Source organism: Hyla sarda, chromosome 4, assembly GCF_029499605.1.
Source record: "Hyla sarda isolate aHylSar1 chromosome 4, aHylSar1.hap1, whole genome shotgun sequence".
NCBI lineage: Eukaryota > Metazoa > Chordata > Amphibia > Anura > Hylidae > Hyla > Hyla sarda.
In genome coordinates, this window is record NC_079192.1 from 284263771 (window position 1) to 284287446 (window position 23676).

Consider the following 23676-nt stretch of genomic DNA (forward strand, 5'->3'; position numbering starts at 1 on the left):
TGTGTCACCTTTGTGCGGAGTCAGCGTACGTCTTTCCAGGCGGGGAGGACGGATAGGACAATCCTTCAGGAAGTGTTCGGTACCGGCATAGTACAGGCAAAGATTCTCCATGCGGCGTCGTGTCCTCTCTTGAGGTGTCAAGCGAGACCGGTCATCTTGCATAGCCTCCGCGGCGGGAAGCACAGGAACAGATTGCAGAGGACCAGAGGAGAGAGGAGCCGGGGAGAAAAAACGCTTCGTGCGAACAAAGTCCATATCCAGGCGGAGCTCCAGACGCCATCCGGAAGAACGCATGTCAATGCGAGTGGCAAGATGAATGAGTTCATGTAGGTCAGCAGGAGTCTCTCGTGCGGCCAGAACATCTTTAATGTTGCTGGATAGGCCTTTTTTAAAGGTCGCGCAGAGAACCTCACTATTCCAGGACAACTCGTAAGCAAGAGCACGGAACTGAATGGCGTACTCGCCAACGGAAGAAACACCCTGGGCCAGGTTCAGCAGGGCAATCTCGGCTGAAGAAGCTCGGGCAGGTTCCTCAAAGACACTTCGAATTTCCGAGAAGAAGGAGTGTACAGAGGCAGTGACGGGGTCATTGTGGTCCCAGAGCGGTGCGGCCCATGACAGGGCCTTTCCAGACAGAAGGCAGAACACGAAAGCCACCTTAGACCTTTCAGTAGGAAACTGGTCCGACATCATCTCCAAGTGCTGGGAACATTGCGAAAGAAAGCCACGGCAATACTTAGAGTCCCCATTAAATTTGTCCGGCAAGGACAGGCGGAGGCTAGGAGTGGCCACTCGCTGCGGAGGAGGTGCAGGAGCTGGCGGAGGAGAAGATTGCTGGAGAAGTTGCGACTGAAGTTGGTGCGAAATGGTGGACATTTCCGACAGCTGACGGGTTAGAAGGGCGATCTGTCGGGCTTGCTGGGCGGCCACCGTGGTGAGGTCAGCGACAACTGGCAGAGGAACTTCAGCGGGATCCATGGCCGGATCTACTGTCACGGTGCCGGCTGGCAGGTAGTGGATCCTCTGTGCCAGAGAGGGATGGCGAGGACCGCGCTAGTGGACCGGTTCTAAGCCACTACAGGTTTTCACCAGAGCCCGCCGCAAAGCGGGATGGTCTTGCTGCGGCGGTAGTGACCAGGTCGTATCCACTAGCAACGGCCCACCTCTCTGGCTGCTGAAGAAACTGAAGATAGGCGAGGTACAAGGGAGTAAGCAGAAGCAAGGTCGGACGTAGCAGAAGGTCGAGGCAGGCAGCAAGGATCGTAGTCAGGGGCAACGGCAGGAGGTCAGGAACACGGGCTAGGAACAGACAAGGGAACGCTTTCACTAGGCACTAAGGCAACAAGATCCGGCAAGGGAGTGCAGGGGAAGTGAGGTGATATAGGGAAGTGCACAGGTGAACACACTAATTGGAACCACTGCGCCAATCAGCGGCGCAGTGGCCCTTTAAACCGCAGAGACCCGGCGCGCGCGCGCCCTAGGGAGCGGGGCCGCGCGCGCCGGGACAGAACAGACGGAGAGCGAGTCAGGTAGGGGAGCCGGGGTGCGCATCGCGAGCGGGCGCTACCCGCATCGCGAATCGCATCCCGGCTGGAGGCGGAACCGCAGCGCACCCGGTCAGTGGATCTGACCGGGGCGCTGCAGCAACAAGGATGAGGCGAGCGCTCCGGGGAGGAACGGGGACCCGGAGCGCTCGGCGTAACAGTTTGTAGGGGGAAATAGGTAGAGGTTCCCATGTGGGGCCACCCTTTTTAGGGTGAGTAACACTTGCCAAGAAGGGAATTAATAATGCGAGAGAAGGGCCTTACAGGGGAAGTTTTTTCCCCACGAGTTACAATGAACCATATGTTTTTCCCTTACACCTTTTAGAGATCTTTGCATCACATCAATACTTGGTGGTGTAGGTGGCACATGGTGTTTTTTGCACACCTTTCCTTTTGTGTGATTTAAAAAAAAACATTTGGGGTCCATATATTTTATCCTAAGCATATTATTAAAAGTTAAGTTTTACATAATGCATATCCTCAACACTTACTTGTGGTTTGATGCGGAAGAATGTCTCTAACTGGGGAGCAGTGCCTTAAATATGTTTGGCACAATCCACATTTGTGAAGTGTTGGTGTGGCACCATGGTCAATCTACTCTGATGCATCAGGCATTGGTGGGTGGAAATCCTTGCTTATCCATGCCTGATTCATCTTCACAAATGTCAGTCTCTCCACATTTTTCATGGACTGACGAGTTCTCCTTGGGATTACTATGGCCCCCACTGCACTAAACACCCGCTCTGATGGCACACTACTAGCCAGGCAGGATAGCTTTTCCAGGGTAAAAATTTGGTAGTTGCAGCCACAAATCAAATTTGGCTGTCCATAAGTCCAGCGGATCTTCAGCATGTGTTGGCATGGTTATGTCAAGGTATGCCACCACCTGGTGGTTCAGGTCCTGCTCCAGGTCTACCTGCTGCTGATGAGTTGCTTCACCATGCGGGTGAAGAAAGCTACTCATCAGAGACTGTAGACTCAGGCTGAAGCTGATGGAGCTCGTACTGCTCCGAGTCATCGGCCAACTGACTATGTAGTATGCCTCTGTAATAGGTCAGTTTGTCCTCCCTCTCAGTGGGTTTAATTTTTGTGCCATTTTGTGCCAGTAGCGATGGTCCAATAAGGGTGAGAGCCATAAGTCATCCCGCTGCTGAATGGTGATAATTCAGCAATCACTACTTAAGCAAGCGAGCATGCATCGTGCCATTTGTGCAAGTGACTCGGAGAGACTCCCTGCCTCCATCTCCACTGCATATTGCCACAGTGTGTCTGGGTCCTCTGTCTCGCCTTCCTTATAACCCTCTTGCTCCTCTAGCTGCACCTGCTTCTCCTCTCCTGTCAGATGATTAGAAAAACTGCCCCTCTTGCCAAACCTAAACTGTGCTCCACTGTGCCTCCTCCAGTTCAGCCCCCACAGGGCTCATGTGGCAGTGAAATGTAGGGGCTATGTCTCCAGTGCCCTGAGCAGCCATAGGTCCCAACACGTGTTGCAGTAGATGAAGCAGTGGAATTACGTTGTTCATCCCATAATCATGGCGACTGACTAATAATGTGGCTTCCTCAAAGGGCCTGATCAAACGGCAGGTGTCACGTATGAGCTGCTACTGGTTGACATTGAAGTTACACAGGGGAGACCCCCTATCTGCTGGATCATCAAAAGATCGGTGATGGCTTTTCTCTGTTTGTACAGTCGGTCCGACATATGGAGGGTGGAATTCCAACATATGAAAATGTCTCAAATCAGACTATGTTGGGGGATGCCGTTCTGAAGCTGCAGCTCAAGGAGGGTGTGCTTTGTGGTGTATGAGAGGCTGAAGTGCATGTAAAGTTTCCTTCCCATTGTTAGGATGTCTTGCAGATGGGGGGAACACTTCAGGAACCACTTGACAACCAGATTGAACACATGTACCATGCAGGGCGCATGTCTCAGGCTTCCTTGTCAAAGCGCAGACACAATGTTCTTCCCGTTGTTGGTCACCATGGTTCTCATTTCCAATTTTCGTGAACCAAGCCATGATTTGATTTTTTGATAAATTACTTTGAGCAGTTCCTCCCCTGTGTGACACAATTTGCCAAGGCAAACCATGTGAAAAACAGGATGGTATGCTGGAGGGGCACTGAGACTTGTACGTACAGTGGAGGCTGAGGACACGGTGGAGGATGAGGAGGCGAAGTCGCACACTGTCACAGAACCAACGGCCTGAGAGCGCGGAGGCGGAAGCGGCGTGACCTGTCCAAGTTGCTGTTGTGGCTGTGCAGGAAGCACATTCACCCAGTGGTTTTATTGTCCCTGACCGTAGTTATAGCTCCACACGTCGGCGCTGCCTTGCACTTTGGTACACATCGACAGGCTCAAGGACTGGTCCACCTTCTATTCCACAAAATTGTGCAGGGCTGGTGCTGCCTTCTTCGCAAAGAAATGTCGGCTTGGGACTCTCCACCTCGGCTCGGCACAAGCCAACAGTTCTCTGAAAGGTGCAGAGTCCACCACTTGAAAAGGGAGGGACTGCAGCACCAGCAATTTGGACAGGAGCACATTCCGCTTCTGTGCCATGGGATGAGTGGGCGCATACTGTTGCCTCTTGGACATGGCTTCGCCGATGGATTGCTGGCGGAATGACTCGAAGTAGGAGGAGCAGGAGCATCTGGAGCGAGAGAAGATGGGTATGACACACAGCTCCCTTCAGCTGAGGTGGTGGAGCCGTTGCTGGCTGAAACAGGGAGCGGCTTGCCACTGGGTGATGCAGCAGGCTGGATCACCACATCAGAGCCACGCTTCTCCCAGGCTGCCTAATGGTGATGCTGCATATGGTAACGCAGGGATGACACATCTTACATCTGGCCATGCTAACCTTCTCCGGATGCTTAATGAAAATCTTCCACACCGTAGAGTAGCTGATTTTCCCACCAACAGTCCGCACTGATTGACTGCTACTGCCGCCATCTCCAGGAATCCCTGTTCCATTGCCTCCCGGGAAGGTAGGCTGCTGAGAAGCAGGTATTCTACCCCGGGAACGTTTGACTCCAGACTTTCCACTTCTGCCACCATACTGACTGCCAACCATGCTACCTAGGACAAATGTTTTTTAGAGGCTTTAAAAATGTGTGCTGCATAACATTTTGGTACACTTCTCATAACAACTAGAACTCGTGGCTACCTTTCATCTGTCACCACTGAATATCCTCCTCATAGTGAATACCACATTTAAATGAATAATATACACATAAATGCAAATGGTTCAGCAGCTTAATTTATAAATTCTCATTTTAGCGCACGCCCTTTCCCCAAAGTTACCTCTAGGTTTAGGTCTATCTTGTGTTTAGGTAAATCCAGCACATTTCCACTTGGCAATTTTTGAGCCAAAGCCAGAAGTGGATCCAGCAAAAAGAGGAAGTCCTTCCTTTATATTTTGAATACACTTCTGACTTTGGCTCAAAAACTGTAGTGGCTGTTCTCCATAAAACTGCCAAGTGGAAACACAGTCTTAAAGATAACTAAATGAAAAGGAAGCTAAGACATGATAAACAAATAAAGTAAGTTTATGGTGCACCCTGAGACCAAGACCCTGAGCATGTGTAATTCTTATAGTAAATAAATGGTATGTCTAACTGGAATCTTAAAACGTACCGTACATGCTTTAGTATCTGCATTGGACACAATATCCTCATATATAGTCATGGAATCAAGATGTAAAATTACTCATTACACCAGTGCCCACCTTCTCTCTAAGATAAGAACCACACACCATAGTAAAGATGTAATAATCTCAACTTGATGGATTAAAAAGGCTTTCTGGGATATTAATTCTGATGGACTATCCAAAGAATATTAGATCATTGAGAGGTCATGACACTTAGCTTCTTTATTGCCAGATACAGCGCCTTACATTCTATAGTGACTGAGCCTGGAACTACACTTCAGTCCCATACACCAGTATCATGCACAGCCGCTATTAAGAACTCATTTTTGCTATTGTACTCCTTATGGTAAATGAAAAATCTTTCTAATGTACTTTGCTTAAAAAAAAAGTTTTCTATGTTTTATTTGTGCTTAAAAAAGCTGCCACTAGGTGTCTCCCTATTTGTCCAGAGCACATCCCCACCCCCCCTCCATCTCTTGCACAGAATTTGGACTCCTGCTGTTCGGGCAGAAGTCCAAAAGCAGGAAATGCAGTCTTGTGTGCTGAGGGGGGGGGGGGGGCAGTGCAGCCTTAGTCAATGATAGCTCATCTCACACTGAACTGCTCTGGGCTGTGTGTAGCAGAGTGAGGGAGGAAGTTCTCCCCTGTATGGCTTCATATGATGTCACACCTGCTGGGGAACGCCCCTTTCCAGTCTCTGAATCTGACTGAGACTGAGCAGAAAATACAGAGCAATATCAAGGCAGAAAACAAACAAATAAAAATTAAAGCATGTGGGTGGTTTATCATGATGGGAGCTGTGTACTGGGAGGATTATGAAATTTAACAAGATCATGAGAGTTACTCTTTAACAATGAGGAAGCTGCAGCCCCCCTTTAATAATATTGTTCATTGCTCATAGGTGCAACCCTGATTTTACTCCTTCCCAAGACTGACCAGCCAGACTATTCACCCCATACAGAATAGCTATTCTGTCATAGAGTATATGAAACCAAGTTCATGACATTGATAAATGATTTGCCTCACAAATGACAAAAAAAATGTTTTACAAGAATCTCTAAAAAGCCAAGTTTAACTTCCTTATATGTCTGAGAGAAAATGCACTTGACATTTGAAATGAAAACCATGGCTAAATATGTGTAATATAAATACATGCAGTAGTTTCACATTTACCTGAAGTTATTTCTAGAAACCAAAAATGTATATTGAATATTTATCAGAATACACACCATAAATACACAAAATCTTGAAAAAAATATTCACTAATGCATTACTGAAATTATTATATTTATATACTTTTCTATGGCATCTTTTGGAGAATAGCATATGGAAAATTGGAATGAACTAAAATTATTTTATGGGATACTTTTTATATTCATAGTGATAGTGAAAAAGTCTCAAGATTGCCTATCTTACTCATTGAATGGTTTCTGATTGCTAAATAAGATGTCAGATTAGAGAAAGTTACTGTCCATTAAACATTTATGACATAGCTGTAAGATTTACTATACATTATGGATGAGTGAATCCTCACCTATTGGTAAGCAGGTGTGCGCTGATCACTGGTCTGCCTGGTAAGGTGGCCATTGAACTCTGCCCAGGGCTCAATTGAATAGATAGATGGTGGCATATTCCCACATCTCCATTCCAGTCTAGGTGGGTTTACTGGAAAAGCCAAGAAGGCTGTAGTTTTTCAACAGCTCAAGTTCCACGGACTGGTAAAAAACTGCATAAATAGTGTACAAGGTTATACTGATGACAGTCCAAGAGAATACATGACAATTAGAATTATTTCTGTTACTTTTTTAACTGCTACATTATTTCATCCTAGGACTGAAGGGCAGAGGCAGATTTACAGTACCCCCCTCTTTCTATGCAGCAGTAACATGGTTTTTGCCAAGGACTTTTTGTTCAAAAAAATGTTCGGTTTTTCTGAGATTATAAACCTCTTGGCAAGATAATGTGAAAAATGTTAATAAAAGTGCAACACTGTGCCACTGACTCAATTTTGTCGTTGATGGGCTGTCTAATGTGGTCAATAGGTAAGTGACTGAACATAATGCAAATGTGGGAAATGTACAAAATATCCAAGAAACTAAGGAAGCAAAAAAAAATAAAAAATTACACCTCTTGACTTTAACCAATTGCTTAGGCCAAATGTTATTGTTTTCTTCTATACCACTTACAGCTTGTGTCTCTTCAAACACAGTCAATGTTACCACTTTGATCCATACAATTATTCATGCGTAATCTCTCAGTACAATCTGACATGACCTTGTATGCTTTAAATTCTGGTTCGTACTGGACTCTTGCCAACAAAAACCAATACAAATTTCAACAGACAACTCAAAGGTGTTGAATGTATGCCAGCTGTTCTATATAAAATGTTCTAAAAATATTCCAATCTGATATCACTAGAGAAAAGAGTTGTGGGCATTCTATTAAGCAGGAGTGTTTTTCTAATGACTAAAACTAGAGGAAATATGGGCTTTGTTACTTTTAATTAGTGATAGAAAATCAGAGGCATTCAGCTTAAGGAATACAAATAACTTAATTGGTTAAGAGTGTCCTAGTCAGTAACAACTTCTCTATTTCAATTTTAACATAACATTTCAAGGTCTAAATTTTTTGTATTCCCTTCTGAAGCCCCATAGCCCTATGAAAATGATAATGTCAGCATATATACATATAGGGATATAGATAAAAGTGAAGATCTGATAGTATTTGATCTGTAGTATAAAATAATTGGCAAAATTGAAAGTCAAGGAACATAAAACTATAACAGGCAGAAGGCAACCAGGACTGTTGCAAACTTTTATAGTCAGTATAGAGTTGGTGTGGAACACCCATAAATGTAATTGAAACAATCACAGAAAAATCTGACAAAATCACTTTAAAAAAGTCACAGAAAAATAGGCCACACTTACCAGTTACTGGTACAAGGGCAGGTTAGGCACCTATTCCCACTATAATGCAGATCAGCCACAATTCTATATAAGGGAAGGCCGCAGTGGTGCAAAATACTGATAAACAACCTCTTACGCCTACTATTCATGAGGGGGGGTAGCTGCTTAGTATTATAGTTGCACACAGATAAGGCTTACACAGGGTGCCAGTTACATGATAGCCATGCTGTTTCACAACCTATTAGTTGTATGTGCACCCCACAACGCACTGACACCCTGACACATCATAAAAAATATACACTCCATAAGATAAACATGAGGTATTAGTTGATATTTTTACAAAAATATGCAAGCTTGCAACCCACATTAAGGGTCCTCAGTCTCTTGTGAGTCCCTACACTAACATTAATGAAAAAAAAAATCACAAAAAACGGGACAAAAATCAATCAAAACATCACAGAAAAGGGCCACACTACCTTGTTACTGTTACAAGGGCAGGTTAGGCACCTATTTCCATTATGATGCAGATCAGCCACGATGCTATATAAGGGGATGTCGCACAGGTGTGAAATACTGATAAACAACCTCTCACATGCCAACTATTCATGAATGGGGTAGTTGCTTAGTATTATTGTTGCACACAGATAAGGCATATACAGGGTGCCAGTCAGGGGCAGACATACACCTGTGCAACCAGTTCTGCTGCATGGGGGCCCAGCGTGTGAGGGGGCCTGCCATCCTTTGAAGGGGCAGCGGGCCACCTCACACAACACACATGTGAGCAGCGGCTCTGTGCCGCCGCTGCTGACTGTTCTAAACACCCACATCACTGCAGCGACAATGTGGGATGCTTCCCGGCAGCCCGCGTACACAACAGTGCACAGGTGAGGGTGGGGAGCGGGGATTTTTAATGCAAACGGGCAAAGGCAGAAGCAGGGAGGGGGGGTTGAATAGGGGGGGGGGACTTGAAAGGCTCAGCGGCCTGACGAGGCGCCGAGGGGCATGATACGGTCCGTGGCCCGACGTCTGAGCTCCCCCCGGATCCAACTACCGCCTCCCTTCTAGGACCGGTAAGGTAAATGGATTATTGTATCCGATCGGTCTGCCTGCAACTAGAACGGTGAGCGCTCCGCTACTTTTCTTTCTCTGTGTAAAGTTGTATTGAGCTCTGTGATTTTCCTGTCTTGTAGCGCCACCTTGCTATTGCCAGATTTACATACCTGGACCCGGTATCCCGAGCTGAGTTTGACTGTCGGATATACACAGCGGCGGTGCTGGCTGTGCCTGTTTGTCTTCGAGATTATATAGAATTTTAGAAATCTTTACAAATTTATTAAAATGTATTACTGCTTGTTTATTACTAAAACATAGCATGAGTATTCAGGCCCTTAACTTAGTACTTAGTTGAAACACCTTTGGCAGCAAGAAAAATCTCCAGTCTTCTTGAGTATGATGCCAAACCTGGATTTATGGATTTTCTAGAGCTAAAGCTCTGTAGGGACCAGAGATGTTTAACTGAGTCGGGGCTCTGGCTTGACCACTCAAGGATGATCAGGTGGGTCTTCATGTGTCTAATACTGAGGAGTAGCTTCTTTCTGGTCACCCTACCATACATTCCAGATTAGGGGAGTGCTGCAGTGATGGAAGTTCCTCCTATTTGCACACAAGATGGATCTGAATCAGGAGCTCTGCCTGAGTGACCATTAGGATGTTGGTCCCCTCTCTTAGCTAGACCCTTCTCTCCATATTAATTAGTTTAGAGGGGCAGCCAGCTCTAGGAAGAGTACTGGTTGTTCCAAACATTTTCCTCAAGAATTACAGAGGCCCCTATATTCTTGGGAACTATAGTGCAGTAGAGATTTTACCCTTCTCCATTTTAGTGCCTCCACATAGTTCTTGCTCTGAGCTCTACAGGCAGTTCTTTCCTTCTCATGGCTTGGTTTTTGCTCTGATATGCATTATTAGTTGTAAGACATTATATAGACAGGCGTGTGTCTTTCAAATCACATCTGACTGAATTTACCACAGGTGACTCTGAACAAGGTGCTAAAACATCTCAATAATGATGTAGAGAAATAAAAGGCCCCGACAAGAGCTTAGTTTCAAGTGTCAGAGAAAAGGGTCTAAATACATAAGTCCATGCAAAATTTTAGTTTTTCATTTAAAAAAAAATTCCAAACATTTCTAAAATTCTAGTTCGATTACAGATATCGGAGTAAATATTTTTTTCATCTTAAAACTTTAAAACTCAAGTAGGTGTGAAAATAGAAAATATTCTGCCATTGTGTATGAATGAGTGGACTGCACATTATTAATTTTCATTTTAGAAACATTTTATTTCCTTTTCACCAGAGACATACTTTTCGGGAAAGTTTGAGTGAAATATACCAGACAAGGGTTACAATTACTCACTTCATTTCGTAAAATGCTTCACCTGCCAAATTTAACTTGCAGGTCATTCAGAGTTGCTTGACAGTCATGTTATTAGGTAATAGGTAGGGGAGTAAAAGCATGAGAATTTTCCCAGCTATTGTTTTCTTTTTTTTCTTTTTTCTTAATGCTGTAAGGATCTGGCACATCAAAGTAGAAAAATAGCATGTCAGCAATATGTTGATGCTGTACAAAGATCAGATGTCATAATCTTGGATGAATTCTTTGCAAGGGAATTTAAATTGCAATACTGTAAAAAATCTGCCATGAATATACTTCTGTATACTTTTATGTATTTGAATAATAGCCCTTCAAAAGTCAACTTTTGTGCTTACCCTTTATGCCACGTATAATGGAAGCAGCAGACAACCTACTAATAAGACAAATAAATGGGCCAGCAAAGACGGGTTTTATAATGGGGACTTCAACTACCCTGGTATACACTGGGAAGCTGAAACCTATAGCAAAGAAAACAGTTTTTTTTTTTTTTTTTTATTATAAAGGACTTTTTATTACCTTTCCCAACTAGAGAAGGACCCAGTGGTTGGGTGAGTAGGGGGTACATTTCTGGACCTTATACCAACCAACTGGCCAGACAATGAAGCAAAGCTAGGGGGTCATCTTGGTAATAGTGACCACAGCATAAGTTCTCATTTATCTTATGAATTAAAACTTCACAGTGTGAAAATATCACAGTGTTGTCAAAAGTTTTGATTGGTCAGGGTCTTGGGGCTGAGACTCCCACCAAGCAGAAGAATGAAGGGGAGAAGTAAGTTTCACACCCCAGTTTGCAGCAAACTCCATCATACTGACTCAAGGTAGCTCAACGAGAGCCGGGGTGTAAAGTGCGCTATTGTGCATTTTTCCCCACTGCTCCGGATCAGTAGGGGGTCTCAGCACTTAGACCCCCAACTGGTCAAAACTTTTTACATATTTCTGTGACATTTCAAAAGTTTTTGGAATGGCATAAAAACACATATATTCATCTCTGTTCTTGTAGCTGATTTTTCTGTATGTAATATGCTTGTAATGTGAGACTATATTCACACAATGGAATAGACATGTCTATTCTTTTAGCGGACTCTGAATGGAAATGCTTTGCCGTCTGTGAGACGGCGCATTTCCGAGAAGTCCTAGCACCTGCATGTTATGTCGGTGCTCCACTGTTCTGGCAATGTCTGCACGGAAATTTTCCTTAGGGTACTGTTCTAGATTGTAATTTACTGAACCTTTATGTGTATTCGTACAGTCATTATACATATACAATCATTTTCTTTTAATCCAGCTTCCAATAACCTAAGTCTAATAAGTCAGGGTACTAAAAAATAGTCATAACAAATTTTAATATTGTATTTTGGGCTTTCTTTCTGAAAGGTTCTGTACCCTTACAGTACTTTGAGGGGGAATGTATTGCTTTTACCCTGTTTTTCTGGTGGTAATAAGATGCTACTGTTTGCACAATGCATTTAGAGTCATTCAAGGAAACAACTTGTATGTAGTGTGGCATGGTCAGTTTTTGCAGAGGTTGGGGATTTATTAACTGTAATTTTTTTTTAATTGTGTCAAATTTTTGAGTAAACACTTACATTGTTGCACTAAATCACATCATCTTGGATTACACCTAGAAATTTGTCTACATCTAAGCTATTTTTATTTTTTATTTTTTTAAAGTAGGGTATCATTTTAATCGTATGGACCTACAGAATAAAGTGAAAGTATCATTTATACGCAAAATATACTGCATAGAAATGGAAGCCCCCAAAATAGAGCCATCCCCCTCTCCCCACAGTGATTTGGAGACACCTTCCATTAGCCCTGCTGGATTTTTTTTGTGCTATTTTGCTATTTGTGAAGAATATGCACCACCCATGGGGGAAAGTAAACATGACATATGCCCAGGGAAAAGGGGATAAAAAAACTTGATACAAAAAATTTAAAATTCCACCAATGTACTTTTCTGTAATCCCTTGATAATCCATTTGATAATCCCAGATTAAAGTAATAGACAGTATGTATAGCACGTCACACCAGTATGTCTTTATTTCTTGGTAGTGTTGCTCACGAATATTCGCAATTCGAATATTATTCGCGAATATCGCATATTCGCGAATTCGCGAATTTCGCGAATATAGCGCTATATATTCGTAATTACGAATATTCGTTTTTTTTTGTATTTTTTTTTTTTCACAGTACACATCACAGTGATCATCCCTCTCTGCTTCCAGCTTGTGTGGTGTAAAGAAGGCTCTAATACTACTGTGTAAGACTGGCGCGCGAAAATTCGCATATGCGAAAATTAGCACATGCGAATTTTCACATATGCGAATTTTCGCGTATGTTAATTTTGTATATGCTAATATGCACATATGATAGTTTTCGCATACGCGAATGTTCGCATATGCGAAAATAAAACTGGAATATAACGAATATGCGAATATTCGCGAATATATGACGAATATTCGTCCATATATTCGCGAATATTCGCGAATTCGAATATGGCCTATGCCGCTCAACACTATTTCTTGGGGTGTATGCTTGTGTCAGAGTAAAGTCAATAATCAATTATGCCAATAATGTCAGACAAAATAGGACAGCATACAGAAATATGTTTTCTGATAAAATGAAAGAAACCTGACATACCCTATTAAAGTCGATGGGCTTTGTGGGCATTGTTTGTGTGTGCCATGTTAGCCAGTTTTTTTCACTGTTCTGCTTCAATAACACAGATTAAGCAGCAGTATGTCCAATACAAATAATGAGATTCTTCATCTGATCTGTCATGATCAGTTGTTTTAAACTTAAGTAAAATGTACTTTAGATAAAAATGCAAGATTAACCCATTTAAGGACAAGGCCATTTTTCACTGTAGGGCCAGAGCGTTTTTTTGCACATCTGACCACTTTCATTTTAAGCATTAATAGCTCTGGGATGCTTTTACCTATCATTGTGATTCAGAGATTGTTTTTTCTTGACATATTGTACTTTATGTTAGTGGTAAAATTTTGTCGATACTTGCATCATTTTTTGGTGAAAAATTCTCTCTGCTTGTAAGGAAAACAGACATTCCAAATAAATTATATTTTGATTCACATATATAATATGTCTACTTTATGTTTGCATCATACAGTTGACATATTTTTACTTTTGGAAGACATCAGAGGGCTTCAAAGATCAGTAGCAATTTTCCAATTTTTCACAACATTTTCTAAATCGGAATTTTTCATGGACCAGTTCAGGTTTGCAGTGGATTTGAAGGGCTTTTTTTTTATTAGAAATACCCCACAAATGACCCCAATATAAAAACTGCACCCTCAAACTATTCAAAATTTCATTCAGTAAGTGTGTTAACCCTTTAGGTGTTTCACAGGAATAGCAGCAAAGTGAAGGAGAAAATTCTAAATCTTCATTTTTTACTCTCGCATGTTCTTGTAGGGGTAAAAGGAGAAAAATCCTCTCAAAATTTGTAACCCAATTTCTCTCAAGTGAGGAAATACCTCATAAGTGTTCGGCGGGCGCAGTAGAGGGCTCAGAAAGGAAGAAGCGACAATGGGATTTTGGAGAGTGAGTTTTTCTGAAATGGTTTTTGCGGGACATGTCACATTTAGGAAGCCCCTATGGTGCCAGAACAGCAGAAAACCCCCCACATGGCATACCATTTTGGAAACTATACCCCTCAAGGCACGTAACAAGGGGTCCAGTGAGCCTTAATACCCCACAGGTGTTTGACGACTTTTCGTTAAAGTCAGCTCCCATCATGGAACAGTCTGCTCCATGCTGGGAGTAGCAGTACTACCTAATAAATAAAAAAAAAAGAGAAAAAAAAGTGAAACACACATACAAACACTTTATTAAACACAATATCAAAATACATTACTAATAAAAAAAAATAATTATAAAAAATATATTATTTTTACATTTAAATGGCCCCTTTCTACATTTTTATTATTGTCGGCTAAATTTTTAGGTCCCTGCCTATTGATCCCTGTTTAAAAATTATCATTAACATTTTTTATTTTGTCTTTTAATTTTCGGGAGTGGTCAGGGACCAGAAAATTCAGTGCAAAATATTAAAAATGGGGCTAAAAAAGTAAAGTGAAAATAAAAAAAAATTTGATTCAGAATGAAAACTAGAAAAAAAATTATGAAATGCAAAAAAAAAAAGTTTATGTTAATTTTTAATCAGGGATTAATTTATGTGGGTGGGTAGGGACCTAAAAATGTAGCCGACAATTATAAAAATGTAGTGTGTGTGTGTTTTTCACTTTTTTTTCTTAATTTTTTAATATTTTTTAGGAAGTACTACTACTTCCAGCATGGAACACACTGTTCCATGATGGGAGTAGTAGTTCCTGTATTAATAGACAGATCGCCCCGGGTATCACTCCTGACATCTGATGCGATCATCCATAATATAGCAGAGATGCGGAGCAGCTCTATACAGTGCTCGCATCTCGGCACTATACTCCGGGCTGGCCAGTGATGTGAAATTAAATTCACATCACTCATTCATAGTGTGGGGATTGGCCGGATGGTGGCAGCAAATCCCTGCTCTCAGTTTCTTGAAACAGGGCAGCAGCGGGACTGGTGGCAGTGAATGAATGAATGAAGCCGACATGTCCCGCATGTAGGCTTCATTCATTCGCCACCGCCACCCGACACATCCCAGCTGCTACCCTGCTCCTAGAGCTATCAGCGCACCCCCGGTACATGTCTATTCTCTGCTGCTCATTACCGTCAGGTTCAGAATTGAGCAGCAGAGAATAGACATGTCCCGGCAGTGCAATGATTGCGCTAGGAGCAGGGCAGAAGCTGGGACATGTCGGCGGCGAATGAATGAATGAAGCCTACATCCGCTGCTGCCCTGCTCCAAGAAGAAGAGGAGAAGGACACAGGAGGGGGAATAAGCACACTGGGGCCAATGTATTATTATAAGCACACTGGGGCCAATAAATTATTATAAGCACACTTGGGCTAATGAATAATTTTAAACACACTGGGGCCAATGAATTATTATAAACATGCATGGGGACATAAATTTGGGGGACAAAGTAGTAGTTTAAAAGCCCTGAATAGCTCCTCAGTGCCGGCCAATCAGGGCTCCTGGCGGGGGATTTAAAAAGGAAAGTTTACACAGTAGTATATACATCGCAGGAGAGCGGAGCATGCCACTCTCTCCTATAACTGCTATAACTGCTGATCGCATCAGGTCTCAGAAGTGAGACTGGGTGCAATCAATCTGTTACGCCGAGCGCTCCGGGTCCCTGCTCCTCCCCGGAGCGCTCGCGGCGTTCTCCCTTCTGCAGCGCCCCGGTCAAACCCGCTGACCGGGAGTGCTGCACTGACATTCGCGATGGGGATGCGATTCGCATAGCGGGACGCGCCCGCTCGCGAATCGCATCCCAAGCCACTTACCCGTCCCGGTCCCCGGCTGTCATGTTCTGGCGCGCGCGGCTCCGCTCTCGCTGAGATTTAAAGGGCCAGTGCACCAGTGATTGGTGCCTGGCCCAATCAGTCTAATTAACTTCCACCTGCTCCCTGTGTATATTACCTCACTTCCCCTGCACTTCCTTGTCGGATCTTGTTGCCTTGTGCCAGAGAAAGCGTTAGTGTTGTCCAAAGCCTGTGTTCCAGATCTTCTGCTATCCACATTAACTACGAACCTTGCCGCCTGCCCCGACCTTCTGCTACGTCTGACCTTGCCTCTGTCTAGTCCTTCTGTCCCACGTCTTCTCAGCGAGGTTGAGCCGTTGCCGGTGGATACGACCTGGTTGCTACCGCCACAGCAAGACCATCCCGCTTTGCGGCGGGCTCTGGTGAAAACCAGTAGCAACCCTAGAACCGGTCCACCGACACGGTCCACGCCAATCCCTCGCTGACACAGTCGATCCACATCCAGCTAGCCGAATCATAATAGTAGATCCGGCCATGGATCCCGCTGAGGTGCCGCTGCCAAGTCTCGCTGACCTATCCACGGTGGTCGCCCAGCAATCGCAGCAAATTGCCCAACAAGGACAGCAGCTGTCGCAGTTGACCACCACGTTACAGCAACTTCTGCCACTGCTACAGCAGCAACCATCTCCTCCGCCAGCTCCTGCACCTCCTCCGCAGCGAGTGGCCGCTCCTAGCCTCCGCTTGTCCCTGCCGGACAAATATGATGGGGACTCTGCCGTGGCTTCTTGTCTCAATGTTCCCTACATATGGAGATGTTGTCGGACCAATTTCCTACAGAACGGTCTAAGGTGGCGTTCGCAGTGAGTCTTCTGTCTGGAAAGGCCTTGTCTTGGGCCACACCGCTCTGGGACCGCAATGATCCTGCCACAGCCACAGTCCAGTCCTTCTTCGCTGAAGTCCGTAGTGTCTTCGAGGAACCAGCCTGAGCTTCTTCTGCCGAGACTGCCCTGCTGAACCTGGTCCAGGGTAATTCTTCTGTAGGCGAGTACGCCATCCAATTTTGTACTCTCGCCTCAAAATTATCTTGGAATAACGAGGCTCTCTGCGCGACCTTTAAAAAAGGCCTATCCAGTAACATCAAGGATGTGCTGGCCGCACGAGAGATTCCTGCCAACCTGCAAGAACTTATCCATTGACATGCGTTTTTCTGAAAGACACCAGGAGCTCCGCCAGGAAAAAGACCTTGATCTCTGGGCACCTCTCTCACAGTATCCTTTGCAAACTACCCCTGTGCCTCCCGTCGAGGAGGCTATGCAAGTGGATCGGTCTCGTCTGACCCAAGAAGGGAGCACTCGCCGTAGGGATAAATGTCTGTACTGCGCCAGTACCGAACATTTCTTGGTGGATTGCCCTATTCGTCCTCCACGTCTGGGAAACGCACGCACCCAGCTCACGTGGGTGTGGCGTCTCTTGGTACAAAGTCTGCTTCTCCACGTCTCACTGTGCCCGTGCGGATTTCTCCTTCTGCCAACTGCTCCTTCTCAGCCGTGGCCTGCTTGGACTCTGGTGCTTCTGGAAATTTTATTCTGGCCTCTTTGGTGAATAGGTTCTGCATCCCGGTGACCCGTCTCGTCAAGCCGCTCTACATTTCTTCGGTCAACGGAGTGAAGTTGGACTGCACTGTGCTTTACCGCACAGAGCCCTTGCTTATGAGCATTGGACTGGATCACAAGTAAATTGAATTTTTCGTCCTTCCCAACTGCACCTCTGAAGTCCTCCTCGGTCTGCCATGGCTCCAGCATCATTCTCCCACCCTTGACTGGACCACCGGGGAGATCAAGAATTGGGGCCCTGCTTGCCGCAAGAAATGCCTCACGTCTGCTTCCAGTCCTGTCTGTTGGGCCTCAGTGTCTCCTACTGTGCATGGTCTCCCCAAGGCCTATCAGGACTGTGTAGTGCCTCCTCATAGCCCCCGTCCTGGTGACACTCTGCCCCGTGACAAGCTTCACCCTCTGCCCCCCCTCCCCATTCCCACTTCTTCCGGATTACCGGCCACTGATGTAGCTACCCAGGACTGTTTTTTGTTCCGGAAGGAAACTCAAGAGACGCCCCCTATGTTCTCTTCTCAGTTAAAGGGACAAGGAGACAAAGAGAGGGGGAGACCTAAGGGGGGGGGGGTACTGTTACGCCGAGCGCTCCGGGTCCCTGCTCCTCCCCGGAGCGCTCGCGGCGTTCTCCCTTCTGCAGCGCCCTGGTCAGACCCGCTGACCGAGAGCGCTGCACTGACATTCGCGATGTGGATGCGATTCGCATAGCGGGACGCGCCCGCTCGCGAATCGCATCCCAAGCCACTTACCAGTCCCGGTCCCCGGCTGTCATGTTCTGGCGCACGCGGCTCCGCTCTCCAGGGCGCGCGCGTGCCAGCGCTCTAAGATTTAAAGGGCCAGTGCACCAGTGATTGGTGCCTGGCCCAATCAGTCTAATTAGCTTCCACCTGCTCCCTGTGTATATTACCTCACTTCCCCTGCACTTCCTTGCCGGATCTTGTTGCCTTGTGCCAGAGAAAGCGTTAGTGTTGTCCAAAGCCTGTGTTCCAGATCTTCTGCTATCCACATTGACTACGAACCTTGCCGCCTGCCCCGGCCTTCTGCTATGTCTGACCTTGCCTCTGTCTAGTCCTTTTGTCCCACATCTTCTCAGCAGTCAGCGAGGTTGAGCCGTTGCCGGTGGATACGACCTGGTTGCTACCGCCGCAGCAAGACCATCCCGCTTTGCGGCGGGCTCTGGTGAAAACCAGTAGCAACCCTAGAACTGGTCCACCGACACGGTCCACGCCAATCCCTCGCTGACACAGTGGATCCACATCCAGCTAGCCGAATCATAACACAATCCCTATCCCCTGCACTACTACCCCCAACATGGAACAGACTCTGTTCAATGATGGGGGTAGTAGTACAAATACTAATGTAGCCTCTCCAGCCTCCGGCAGACTCCCGCAGCCAGGGGACTGTTAATCCCATCATCGAAAGTAGTAGTAGTCCCGGCGGGAGTCTGCCGACAGCTTATACCAACGGATGAAAAACTGGACGATGACATCCCTTTGCATCAGTTTGTATTCGTTATTAGAATGGTCCTTTTAGGAGGCAATAACAGAGATTACATCCTTTAGCAATCAAAAAAAATAAAATTTCATAGGGTACCATTAAAAAAATATATTGAAAAGATACAGCAGTGATAGAAATAATTGTATTTAACGAAATGTATCTTTATTATAAGGAAATTTTTATTATTTTTTAAACAGGGATGAATTTATGTGGGCAGGCAGGGCACTAAAAACGTAGCTGATAATAATAAAAATGTGTGTGTGTGTTTTTCCTTTATTTTTTTATTATTTTTTTAGGTAGTACTACTACTCCCACCATGGAACACACTGTTCCATGATGGGAGTAGTAGTACCAGTACTAATTGACAGATTGCCTGTGTTGGGCTACTGGGAACAACTCTACGCAACTCCCATATTAAACGCAAATCTGGTCCTGTGGCGGAGGTATATTGATGACATCAATATACCATATACCATGGTTTGGATAGGTTTGAGATCTCAATAAGATACATTTTTAGATTCCTTAAATATTAACAATTTGTATCTACTTTTTACTCCTCAAATCAGTACTGAACAGGTGGATTTTTTAGATTTATTAATTACAGTCAAAAGTGGAAAACTAAAATACCAAACATATAAAAAACCAACTGCTAGGAATTCTTACATTCCTTTTAACAGTTGCCATCTCCCACAGTGGCTTCTCAATGTACCCCAAGGCCAATACAGACGCTTGAAGAGGAATTGCACTAATGAGGAGGATTTTGAGTAAGACGCCAAACAACTAACAGAAGAGTTTAAAAAAAAAAAGATTATCCTGAGAACGGAAAGATTACTTCGAACAAAAAATAAAAATAAATACATAAGAACAGAGTCTCAAAATCATTTTACCTTTTAATAGCCAACATAGACAGATTGAGAACATCATAAAACGTCATTGTGCATTACTGAAACAAGATAAGATCTTAACCTCAATTCTAACAGAGAAACCAAAAATAATTTACACTAAAGAGCCTAACCTGGGATTAAAATAGCAACAACAACGAAACAACCTATATTTGAAGAAAATACAAACCCCATCAAGACTTGGTTGGCTCTCAAAGGTTTATTTATGTGGGAAGTGTTTAAACTGCAGAAACACAAATTCTCCAAGAAAAACGGAAACTCAAAATCAAACGGCTAAGAACAAAATCGCGGAACTCCTCACCTGCGATAGTGCATCTGTTATATACGTTATTACATGTCCCTGTGGGAAGCAATACGTAGGACACACAAAAAGAAGCCTAAAGAAAAAGATTCATGAACACATTTACAATATTAAGACAGGTTTCAAGAATCACTCTTTATCCGCACATTTCCGGGAAACAACATAATAAAGATCCATCAGGACCAATGTTTGCAGCTATCAAGAAAATTAAAAAAGACTGAAGAGGAAGCAACCATATTAATAGGATGTCGAGAAAGTAAGATGATATATGATCTCCAAACCTTGGCACCTTGTGGTTTAAATTCAGATATGAAATATTCGGTTTTATTTCATAATATAAAATATTTTTACATGCATATTTATTTTTTAGAGATTTACCGTATTTATCGGGGTATACCACGCACCCGCCTATAACACGCACCCTCATTTTACCACGGATATTTGGGTAAAAAAAGTTTTTTACCCAAATATCCATGAAAAAATGAGGGTGCGTGTGTGCGTGTGTATACCCCGATATACCCCCAGGAAAGGCAGGGGGAGAGAGGCCGTCGCTGCCCGCTTCTCTCCCCCTGCCTTTCCTGGGGTCTAGAGCGCTGCTGTCGGCCCTTCTCACCCCCTGGTTATCGGCGCCGCTGCCCGTTCTGTCCCCCTGACTATCGGTGCCGGCGCCGATAGCCAGGGGGAGAGAAGCGGCGCCGACAGCCAGGGGGAGAGAAGGGGCAGCGGCACCCATTGCCGGCGCCGCTGCCCCGTTGCCTCCCCCCATCCCCGGTGGCATAATTACCTGAGTTCGGTCCGCGCTGCTCCGCTGCTCCAGGCCTCCGTCGTGCGTCTCCAGCGTCGTTGCTATGCGCGGCGCGGCGCACTGACGTCATGCGCCGCGCTGTTCAGCGCATAGCAATGACGCCGGGGACGCACGACGGAGGCCTGGTGCAGCGGAGCAGCGCGGACCGGACTCAGGTAATTATGCCACCGGGGATGGGGGGAGGCAACGGGGCAGCGGCGACGGCAATGGGTGCCGCTGCCCCTTCTCTCCCCCTGGCTGTCGGCGCCGCTTCTCTCCCCCTGGCTATCGGCGCCGGCACCGATAGTCAGGGGGACAGAACGGGCAGCGGCGCCGATAACCAGGGGGTGAGAAGGGCCGACAGCAGCGCTCTAGACCCCAGGAAAGGCAGGGGGAGAGAAGCGGGCAGCGACGGCCTCTCTCCCCCTGCCTTTCCTGGGGGTGTATCGGCGTATAACACGCACACAGACTTTAGGCTAAAAATTTTAGCCTAAAAAGTGCGTGTTATACGCCGATAAATACGGTAATATATATTATTATAATATTATATATTATCCATCTTTATATTGTCCATTTTTATAGTGTCCATTTTAATGGTCTACACATACAATGTACATCATATTGCTGATTTTTCAGTTTCCATCTTTGTTTTTTATTTTATTTAACTCTGAATTTTTGTCCTCTTTGTTTTCCTATCTGCAATCTGCTCTTGGAATCCATCTGTATTGTTTGTTTATTTGTTTTTGTATTTTTCTGTTTAGGTGTGTATTCACACACTTGTTTGTTCAGAGAAGTTTGCTATTCCACCATGTATAGGGAATAGTTAATGCTCTGAGTGAATGCTCTGAGTGAGACATACTACTATGTCGGTTTGTGCTATATTCTGACTATGTCTGCTTGAGCATTTTCCTTGTATTTTATCATGTCTGCCGTTTATCTGATATCCGGTTTATGAACTGTTTGTTAATTCACTATATTCTGCTTGTTAGTATTTGCATTCTGTCTGGTATATCTGGTTGTCTAGTTGTTTTGCGTTTCTGGCCTGTGACCGACTATGTATATTATGTGTTTTTATGCCACTGCACTTTAGCGCAGGAAGGGACCGGTGCCCAGTTGTTAATTCATCGTTTAGGATGGATGGGCAAGTAGGCAGATGAGAGTCTTTTTAGGGTCAGTTAGGGCTCACTCTCCTTGTACCCCAGTCGGTCATGACACCATTATATCCCAATCCTGGATTCTTCCACCCTTGTTTTCCTTTTTTCCCTGGAGTTTTTGCTCTTATAACAGCAAGCCTACTGAGGAAGGACCTAGAGGGGTCTAAAGGCATCTGGTCTGTTGGACAGCCACTGGCTGTGCCATCAGTCACTATATTAAGCATTACTAAAACCAGGCTACAGAGCTATTGCCGCTTTTACTGCATAACACCATCATCACTGTGCGCTCCCCACCATGATGACGCACCCTTCATCATTTTACAGACATCAGAATCCATTCACCACCAACTGTCCTGCCAGGAATACAGTCCAGCGGAGACCCCGACTGCAGCTGGAGCGGACAACAGTAAGACTACACAGGAGTATGGGTGAGTGGTACATAGTAACTTTATACACCCGAGACTGTTTTGCAATGGCCGCAGTGCCGTTACTTTCACTTTGCTCTGCAGGGCCGTGCCGTAGATGCATGGTATATACCTTCAACTACCTTTTGGATTATACCCGGGACTGCCTTGCAACGGCTGCAGTACCATCATTTTCAGTATTCCTTTGCAGGTTCGCACAGCCGGCGTTTGTGGCAAACGTGCCACTAACATATTTTTTACAAAGATATAATCGCACGGATACAACTGTTGCAACATTGGGAACTGTTGCCACTAACATTTTCTTACAGCGATAGCATCGCACGGATATAATTGTTGCAACATTAGTAACTGATATATGATTATTGAACAAGCACAGATTACTTTATTTTTAAGGTATTGTTGCATCCATATAGTGACCCACAGTCATGTGTGATATTTAGTTTTTTAACCATTGATTGCATTATTGTATTTATAACATATATGACTACTCCTATCTCGGAGATTTATAGCGCTAGGGCCCAGCGCTCTCCATGATTTGCACTTGTTTCATTTTTATCATAAATAAAGTGTATTTTATTGTTATAACGCATTATTTAATCCTATTTTTTGTGCACATTTGGGGATCACCTACTTGTCTCTGATTCAGTATCTCTTTCTTCCTCTCTTCAATCAAGTGCTTTAATTCACCATTTTTTTTTTGTTTTTCCTCTTTTGTCTCTCCTTCCTCTGATCTCCTACCACCTATACACAATCAAATCACACTTAGATATTTTTATTTTATACATTTTTTTTATATATAGTTTATTGCTCATTTAATATACATCCATTTGTAGTGGTAATTACAGTACTTCCCAATTTTATTTCATTATATTTGATTTACTCACCATTTACTGAGCCACATTCCCATATACAGTCATAATTCAGACCTTGAGAACCAGTCACCCTATTTGTACATATGCGGCATATACTCATACTACAGTGGGACCAGAGAAGAGTGGCCGCCCGCATCTATACATTATACAGAACAATCGCATCGGGCGTCAGAAGAGACACTCGCGTCCTGTCTATTAGTGCAGGTACTACAGCTCCCAGCA

The 23676-nt window shown here is 44.5% G+C and overlaps 1 protein-coding gene across 1 annotated transcript in view; it reads right to left on the reverse strand.

Annotated features, from left to right (window-relative positions):
• Positions 1-23325, reverse strand: part of LOC130369316 (uncharacterized) — a 78258-nt gene extending 54933 nt beyond the window's left edge. Inside the window, exons 1-2 of the mRNA XM_056574415.1 lie at positions 23214-23325; positions 10504-10661 (exon numbers count right to left, since the gene is read on the reverse strand). The gene's annotated coding sequence lies outside the window, so the exon portion shown is untranslated. The remainder of the gene's footprint in view (positions 1-10503; positions 10662-23213) is intronic.
• Positions 23326-23676: the final 351 nt, after the last annotated feature.